This window comes from Glycine max, chromosome 1 (assembly GCF_000004515.6).
Source record: "Glycine max cultivar Williams 82 chromosome 1, Glycine_max_v4.0, whole genome shotgun sequence".
Classification (NCBI taxonomy): domain Eukaryota; kingdom Viridiplantae; phylum Streptophyta; class Magnoliopsida; order Fabales; family Fabaceae; genus Glycine; species Glycine max.
In genome coordinates this window covers 45909313-45917648 of record NC_016088.4, presented here as the reverse complement: position 1 = coordinate 45917648, position 8336 = coordinate 45909313, and positions in this window count along the sequence as shown.

Sequence of the window (8336 nt, the reverse complement as noted above, 5' to 3'; positions counted from 1 at the left end):
TACTCACCAAAAGAACTCTCACATGGACAGTCAACCAAACTTCCCCAAGCCTCTATCACATAATCCCATGCATTCTTTTGAGCAACCAGAGTTTTGCACTTTGTCTTCACATTCTTGTCAATGTGAAACCGACACAACAAGTTCGTAGCATCTGGGAATACAATTTTCACTGCATTCATCAAAGACAAATCTCTATCGGTAATAATAACCCTAGGGAGTGCATCAACTTTCATGAAAAGATCTTGAAACCATTGTAGAGTCTAAACAGAATTTTTAAGATGTTCTCCTTCCAAGTAAGCAAAAGCAGTGTAGAATGTCATTCCTGTTGATGTAACACCAACAATATCAACCAACGGCAGTTTGTACCTATTTGTTTTGTAGGTACTGTCAATCAAAAAAACCAAATTACAAGAATTGGTTAATTTGATTGCATCAAGATGACTCCAGAACAAGTCATGTACAACATTTTCATCCTTCATCCTATGCCATTGAATATATTGATCTCAGTCAAGTAGCATCATGAGTTGTTGCATTTTGGTGTTACTCCCTCTTATGGAAGAACGATAAGCATGTATGGCATTGTAAATTTGTTTGATTGTTGTATAATTGTTGGCATTGTGCTCCTTCAATGTCAAAAGAATATTTTTTGGCTTCATCATGGACTTCGTCATATCAATAACAACAACAATCTTCTCATCTTTAGTCAGTTGACCTGCATATGGATACCCAACAAATGACTTTGTCATTTCATGATTTTGAATTCCACAAATTAACTTCACCATTCATCCTTCTCCTCCCAAAACTGGCTTCGCATGCAACTTAAATAGACATTCACATTTTCTTACAAAATCATTCTTCTTAGGCCTATACTCACCACTCATTTCACAAGCTATTAACAGAAATGGGTCCCTTCCTCTAATACTAGTATTTGTGTCTGACCTCATTATCACGACAACAAACCCAATTTCATAAGCCACCGATCGAGCCCAATGTAAAACTTCATCACGGGTAGCAAATAACTATAACACAATTCAAAGAAGGTCTGATATCAATGAACATTTATGTAATATAATTACTGTACCAACAAAAAATTAGACAAATACCTAAGAAGTATTAAAGGCATTGAAGCAATCAACGTGTTCTACTTTCATGCTAACATCTTCCTCATTTTCAACGTTCATATCAACTTCTTCAGACATCATACTATCATACATTCACTATTCTTCATCCATATTAATAAAACATTTAACAGATTCAATGATAAATAAAAAACAACTTAAAAAAATTATACAATCACCTCATTGTTATCGATACAAATATAACTTTATACAAAATTAAAAAAAATGTATTGTACATCATATAGCCAAATACTACATTTTCACTGCATATCTTCATTAAAATATCATATAAAGTCTAATAAATATATCATTCAATAAATATCATATAAATTCTAATAAATACATCATTCAATAAAATATTAAATTTGTTTAATTATCAATTGTTGTAATAAACATGTAAATACATCATTCACTTAAATATCATATTTGTTTAATTTTCAATCACTGTAATAAATATCTAAATACATCATTAAGTTAAATATCAAAATTGTTTAATTATCAACTTTAATAAATATTTTAAATTTATACAAAAAATTGTTTTAGCAATCTAATGTTACTTTTACCAATCTAATTACTAAATTATTTTCAATTAATTACTAAACTAATTTTTAAGCAATCTAATGTTAGTTTAAGCAATTTTTAAAAGTTTATATATATTATCATTTTTTACCAATCTAATTACTAAATACATTTTTTTTATTGTTTTTATACCACTATAAAATAATATCACCAAATAAATATTTATAAAATTGCTAGAACTATTACAAAACAAATTACGCTACAAAACAAATTAAATAAATAAATTAGAAAATTATTTTACAATTTTTTTTAAAAAAAAGCCTACGGATCAACAATTCGTATGATCCATACAGATTGTATGGTTCGTACGGATTGACAATCTGTATGTTGGCAATCCATATGAACCATACAAATTGTTGATCCGTATGACTCATACGGATTGCTAATTTGTATGTTCATACGGATTGACTCATATGGATTAACCATACGGATTGTCAACCCGTATGTTTTTAAAAAAAAATTACATACCTCTTCTTCTTCGGTGATGAATAACCACCCAACTTAATCGTATACTCGTAAACAACGCACGTACACCACCAGAGACAAAAAAATGCTTGAAAAAGGAGGCTAACGGAAGCTAACAAAAGCAATTTACACTAAGGGAGTGAGATTTTGCGAAAAAAATAGGCACTGCAGAAATGAAAAATGTAACCTGTTATTTGGGTATTTTCGACATTTTGAAAAACGGTTGGGTTTTCCAGCAAAAATGTTAGGTGCGTCAAGCAGTTTCCTTTTCTTTTCGGCTATTGTTATATTCCTTCATTTTTCTCTTTTTTTATTTTTTTGCTAACTACACTCTCTTTCTCTTTTTCTAAAATCAAATTACTTAAATAACCTCCCCTTTTGAACCTTCTTCTCTCCCTCATATATTCCCTTTTTCAGTGCAACAACACAACTCCCTTTTCTTTATAGCAAAAACACATTCTCTTTTCTTCTATCATCATTTCTCCTCTTTTTCACTCCCTCTACCCCCTTCAATCTCTTGCTATGGTCTCCCTTTGTTTCTCCCTTGCTCAATCTCTTACTCTAGCATTAGGATTTTTTCATCCTCCAAACATTGAGTTGCTACAATAGAGCATCTTTCAGAGTGATTCAAAATTTCAAATTGAAGGACCAATATCAATCATATGTTTTCTCCACTTCAATTGCTTCATTATTGTACAATATTTTCCATTATGTAAGATTTTTTATGGTCCTAGTGTTTTGCTTGAATTTTTTTTAATGTTTTTCATAATATTTTGGAAATTACTTTTTGAAACACAAAACAATATTCTAGAAAATACTTTCTAGAACATAATTTTATTTTTTAACATTTCAGAAATTATATTTTGGAATGTTAAAAATAAATTATGTTCCGAAAATTAAAGTACTTTTTAGAATGTTAAAAAAACATTGTTCCATAAAGTACATTCTAGAATAATGAGTTTGTATAAATGTTACAAGTATAATGGTGTATATGATAATAGAAAGATAAATGGGAATGTACTTAGCAATAAGAGAAGTGGATATAATAAAATAAAAGCCTTTCTTTTTTGCTAGCTAGTATCATGCATGCCTGGGTCAAGCCCATTGACATATTTTAGAAAGAAAAAAAAACTGTTTAGACTGAGTTATTATAATACAGGTTGAGCTTTCTTTTTCTCTTTACATAATTGGGTTAATTACACTAGTTGGAGGGAGGGTTATGAACATGTGAGTTTCAATGCTTGAATTCGGTTTCCTTTTTTCATGCAGAAATTAATAAAATGAATTAGCTAGCAAAATAGTAACATAAAATCTGCTCAAAATAAAATAATAATATAAAATAAAAATGTGATTAAATAAATTTTTTGAGAGAAAAATAGATGAAGTTATAACCTCTCATTCCTTTCAATGATTGGTGGGTAGACAAAACTATTGAGAGAAATAGATGAAGTTCTCCATCTATACAATTTTTTGTGAATTAACTTAAGGGCTTGAGATTTTGCTTATAAATATGGGTGGAAATACGTTAAATTAAGTTTTTCTTTCACCAAAAGTTAAATTAAGTTAGACTTTATAAGTCCGAGTTTAGACTATTTTCTAATTTTAAAGTCTAAGTCTAACATTCTTATTTTGATATATTTCTCTCTAATTTATTCTATCCATGTATTTAGAGAGATTATATCTTTTAACACATAATGCAAAAAAATTCCATTCTCGTGATTTTTTTTCTTGTGGAATGATAATTGTTTATATTAAATAATGTGTAATTTTTTTTATCAACTATATTTTTGTTGTGTGATACTGACACTAATTGCCATGCTAAATGTTACTTAATTTTCATTTATATTAAGGAAGTTGTAATTGTGTGGATGGCAAATGGATTCATTTTATCTAATTCAATATTAAAATGCAAAAGATATTGGTAATGCTATGTGGAATGAATTATATTTGTTATGCATGAACACACCACATGGTAACCTTAACCTAAAACAGTGAGACCATGAACACATCACATAAATGAATCGGACACCACACCTTAACCCAAAACATTAAAGCTCAGATTTATAGGTCTTCTCCTTACTTATATGGTGCTCAACTTTTCCTTTTATACTCGACATGAGACTTCACCTTACACTTGTACTCCAATAATTTTCCCTTCAAGTGCAAGTCTCTTCCACATGGTAATCTTTTCCTCGAGCGGAAGTCATTTTCATTCACAAGTATTTTCATGGTGGCCATTAAAGTCCACATGCTCTAGATACTTGCAACGCCGCTCCACCCACGGGAGGAAGATTTTTTATACAAGGGATCCCCATGCCAAGGATCTATCACCATCATCTTACTCCTCCGAGTCGATCAACATGTCAAACCATTAGCTCTGATACCAATTGTTGGGGAACCGAAGGGGGTAAACACCGAGAAGATTTACACCAATGGGTCATAAGCAACCATATAAGTGAACTTGACATTATACCTTAACCCAAAAACTTAAGGTTCAGGTTTATGGGTCTTATCCTTACTTATATGATTCTCAACCTCCTCATTTATAGTCGATGTGAGACTTCACCTCACACTTGTATTCCAATAATCTCTCCCTCAAATGAGTCTCTTCCACATGGTAATCTCCCCTTCGAGTAGAAGTCATTTTTATTTCACGAGTATCCATTGGTGGTCCCTAGAGCTTAAGTGCGACTGTCCCATCTTGTCTAGCTATTGTCGCCAACAAATTCTAATACCTTGTACCAACGCAACACCTACATGACCCACTGCCTGACCTTCATGCATGGACTCACCCACCAGGAAGACTTTCGATATAAGGGATCTCCATATCCAGGGATCTGTCACCGTCATCTTGTTTGAGTTGATCATCAAGTCGGATCATCGGCTCTGATACCAATTGTTGTGCAGCCGATGAGGATAAACACCGAGGAGATTTTACACCAGTAGACCACGAGCAACCATATAAGTGAACCAGACACCACATTTTAACCCAAAACCTTAAGCTTTAGGTTTATGGGTCTTCTCCTCACTTGTATGGTGTTCAACTCTTTCATTTATGCTCGGTGTGGGACTTCACCTTACATTTGTACTCCAACAATATTGGAGATCATTTTTTCAAGATATAGAGATAGATGAATTTGGCAAAGTTACAAGTTTCAAGATGCACGATCTTGTTAATGATCTTACAATTTATTGTGAAGGAGGTTTCTTACATTACTCCATCTAAGAGAATCTATCATCTCTCATATCTTATTGGGGGGACTCTTTAATCCAAATTAGTTGCAACATGTTATTTGATGAGGAGTAGTTCTAAATGTTGGTTGATTGATAGTGGTTGTACGAACCACATGACATATGATAAGACTCTATTCAAGGATTTGAAGCCAACTAATGTCTCAAAGGTCAAAATTGGGAATGGTGGCTATATTCCAGTAAAAGGAAAAGGAACTGTTGCAATTTCAACGTGTTCAGCTATCAAATTAATATCAGATGTTCTTTATGTACCTAACATTGACCAAAATTTGCTAAGTGTAGGTCAGTTGATTAAAAAGGGATTTAAAGTGTCCTTTGAACATCAACATTGCTTTATCTATGACATTTTTGGCCGGGAAGTTCTAAGGGTTAAAATGAAAGGTAAAAGCTTTTCATTTGATCCAGCAGAGGAGGAGCATACAACCTATTTCACTCAAGTCACACAGAATTCAAGCACAAGAGACTTGGTCATTACCATCTTGAAAGAATGCTAAACATGAAAAAAAGGAAATATGCAAAAGAAAATTTGAAGAAGTTTCAAATGGAGGAATGCAAATCTGTTAGCACACCAATGAATCAAAAGGAGAAGTTCAGCAAGGAAGAAGGTGTTGATAACATTGATGAAGGATATTATAGGAGCTTGATTGGATGTCTAATGTATCTCACTACAACAAGGCAAACATTCTATTTGCTCAAAAGAACAAAACTAGAATTTTTGTTGACAATCAAGTAGTCATTGCTATTGCAAACAATCCTGTGTGTCATGGGAAGACTAAACATTTCAATATCAAGGTCTATTATTTGATAAAGATGCAACAAAGTGGAGAAGTGAACTTAATTTACTGCAAGTCTAAAGATCAACTGGCTGACATGTTTACAAAGTCACTACCTATCAATAAATTTGAACTCTTAAGGCAAAGAATTGGAGTTTAGGAGGAGTGTTGAAGATATATTTTTGTAATTGCATAATATTTTATTTTTCAGTTTTTAAAATAGGATTTAGTAAATAAGTTGGTTTCGTATATTTTAAGAGTAAGTAGTTTTAATGGATTAGCCTAGTCAATAAGTGATTCTTATCTTTAAGGAGCAAGTTAGTTTTAATATTCTGTTTTGCTTTGCTAATATCTTGTTATCTAATTAGTTTATCTTTTACTATTTATTGTATCGCTGTTGAGAATAATTTGAATTAGAATAGAATAATTCTATTTCCTCCATATATGTATTGTCTCTCTTCTCTCTTCTGTTTTTTATAATTTCTTCCGCAAAACCAACAAATGCATATGGGTGGAAGGTTTGCATGAGGCTTTACAACATCTAGGTGCCTTGCAAAAGTTAACATTATAGGATCTTCCAAAGATAAAATCCTTGCCTGACTGCTTTGGAAACCTTCCTTCCTTTGCTTCGCAAATTGACTATTTGGCAGTGTTCCAAGCTGAGGTGTCTTCCAGCGAGCCTAAGCCTTAGCCGTCTGCAAAAAATGATGATTGTTGAATGCCCCGAGTTAGATCAGCGATGTGAGAAGGAAAAGGGGGAGGACTGGCCAAAAATAGCACACATTCCCAATATTATAGTTATTCCAATGAGGCAGTGAATATTGGCGTTCCTATGCGGGTATATCATGGATGCTATTCCTTCCTTCCTCTCTCTCTCTCTATATACACAAATGACGTTCCCCTTATATGCTCGAATTTTAATATATCCTTGTAAACCATATCAACGTCCATATCTAGCCTACCCTAAGTTAAAGGAAAAAGTAGATTTTAGAATATTCAGTTTCTTGTTTGTTTTTTCTTCACCAGCCGCGATCAAACATCCAATAATATTTTAAATTGATCCGGTAATCAAAACTTAATGATCACCTTGTATGTTTCAAGTTAGAATTTAAAAATCTCTTTTCCAGAATTAAATTTTTCCCATTTTTTGTTTAAATCCCTTCATTTGATATGGTTAAGGAAGAGGTATTTCATTCTATGAAAAATTCAGATTTTCGTTTTATCCTGCTTTACTGCACATTGTGTTTTATTCTGCAACTGAAAATTGTATTCTTTCTTGTGATTAGAACTCTTGCCACTTTTTTTGTCAAAAATAGAAGAACTCTTGCCACTTTGATATCCAAAATTTCAAACTTACTGCAGGCATTTTTGAAGATTTCAGTGCTTCTCCTTTCATTTGAGTTCACAATGAAGTTTAGTGGTATATTGACCAATAAGGCAATAAGCTACCTACTGCACCAAATACTGTTCCATTTAACTGCATAGGATCTACACTCTAGTATAAGCTTTGACAAACATGTAGCTATAAAATGTTTAGATATTTGTATTGTTTGCCCCTTTGTTTATCGAACCTCGTACAGTGTTTTTATCAATGTTTTAAAGAGTGGAGCAGGGCACTATTATAGATCTTACTGCATAGGATCTACACTCTAGCACTATTATGTAGTTCCTTAGCTTTGCCAAAAGAAAATGGTGTATTAATGTTTCATTTTATGCACTCCATATCAAAGAGAACATTGAGAACACACCCTACAATGTGGCAGAGGTGAACTTAAAATGCCATTTACAACAAAACAAACTTTGAATTTTTCACTCCTTTGCTTATTTGATCTCACGGTCTTTTCGTCGATGTATTAAAGAGTACTATTTACTGTCTCATTTTCAGCATAAAAAAGTTGAGGTCTTGTGTTTGCATAATTTAAACTGTCAACTTCAACAGGAATGCTTGATGTGCTTGTTGATAAAAAGAGAGGAAAAGAAATTGCTCTACGTGAAGTTTACAACATGAGAACTCAGTCATGCCTTCTTTTAGATTAGTTAATTGAACTTGCCACCATTTCCCAATAAGTAAACAAATTCTAACATGAGTGAGGTATTAATGTATTATATCTGCCTATAGGAGGCAGCGTCCTATGATTGTGGAGTTGCT